Here is a 1,768-nt window from a genome sequence, read left to right on the forward strand (position 1 = left end):
AAATTTACATTATATTTATATCTTAATAAGATCCGTGAATTATTTGTACAAAATATTTTAAACATTTCTTGTCGGTTTGTTGTAATTAATGTGTAAGCCATACAAACGAAGCATTAGGATATGCTTTAAATACATATTAAGATATAATTCTTTTAAAAATTTCACTGTTATCAAACGTCTAAAATAAATACAACTAATCCAATTAAAAACCTGGACTATGATTCGTTTATATGGGATTCACCACAAGTTTTACCACAAGCTACCCAGACAATTTCAAACTAAGAGATAGTAATCCAATATATACTTCTTATTTTGAAGTAACTGATTATGTTCAACACGCATGAAACTATGTTAATTGTTGTAGAATTTGGATTTTCTGTGAATGCTCAACTTTTCCTCGTTTATAATTAATTTTTCATTGTTTGAACGCGGAATGCGGCTATTTAATTGGTTGAGATCAAGAAATGGCGAGAAAAATGTGACGTCACAATATGGCCATTGACGTTGCGTATGAATTTGTGAAAAAGAATCCCTTATAAGATCAACTTAATTGTATATAAAACATTCTTCGATTTTGAAAATCAATTACAAATATAAATTATAAGCGTTGATGTCAACTGGGTTTTTTTTAGTTTTGTAGGGGTATGAACAAATGTGTGTTTACAAACTTTTGCAAGAATCCAATTTTGTTTTCATACTCCAATGAAACTAAAAAATGGCATCTATGCTGAAATAGATAACCTTGATTACTATGAGTTAAAAGTGACTCCATGCCCTGACAATGGTTAATGACCTTCTACATCCTGTGTGTCATAAATGTCTGTAACGATAGCTTTTTTACCGATTACTTTATTTCATTTCCTATAATCTCGCTAATATCTATATTGTTGATGGGCTGTTCAGTAAAAAACGAAGAAGAAAAAAGAAATGAACGAAAAGAGAAATACAAAGAAAGATTACTGACTGTAGCACTATTTCCTTCCCTCTCTTTTATCCAAACAATACCATCAATTTGGTGATATTTTTATGACACATTAAAACGATAACAAACAGGGTAGATGGTCTTTCAGCATAGCATATCAAAAAAGGCGTGCCAATATTTAACCACACTTTAATAACAAAACATTTTGTTTATATTTGATTTTAATTGTGGTTTCTAATTGGGAAAATTATACATATTTCCAAACGTTAATTGTATAATTGCAATGCAATAAACATTACAAATCCATGTATTGTAATGGATGAGATTAATTGGAAAAATGATACATATTGAACACAATTTGAGCTCTTTGATTACAAATATATCTCGCAATATGATATGACATAGGTAAAAATATTAAAAGATTGCTGATAAAAATAAATGCCCCGGGTGAGGATCGAACTCACGACCTTCAGATGGCTCTGTTTGTGATTATGAGACTGACGCGCTACCTACTGCGCTACCAAGGCACATATCTTCTTTATTAGACTTTTTCCTGACAGCATGTGGTTTTCACATTAGCATGGCACACATATGTTAATAATTTATTTACACCCAATATTGCTTTATGTCTCAGATTAGCGGATAAAAAGCGTTAATCTTCGAAAAATAAGTAAGCTTTGTCATATAGCATTCCATCATGGCTGACGAACCCTCGTATAGCATTCTATCATGGCTGGCAAACCCTCGTATAACATTCCATAATGGCTGTCGACTCTAAGGTGAATTATACATATGGTTGAAGAAATGGCCTGAGGGAAAGTCAATTTGTATACCTGTATAAACATA

General features: G+C 31.4%; 1 non-coding gene across 1 annotated transcript; it reads right to left on the minus strand.

Annotated features, from left to right (window-relative positions):
* Window positions 1-1,361: 1,361 nt before the first annotated feature.
* Trnam-cau lies at window positions 1,362-1,449 on the minus strand. Its single transcript is given in 2 exon segments — window positions 1,362-1,397; window positions 1,413-1,449. It is a non-coding gene; the product is annotated as a tRNA-Met (tRNA).
* Window positions 1,450-1,768: the final 319 nt, after the last annotated feature.

The sequence above is a fragment of the Pecten maximus genome, chromosome 19 (genome assembly GCF_902652985.1).
Source record: "Pecten maximus chromosome 19, xPecMax1.1, whole genome shotgun sequence".
NCBI classification, from domain to species: Eukaryota; Metazoa; Mollusca; class Bivalvia; order Pectinida; family Pectinidae; genus Pecten; species Pecten maximus.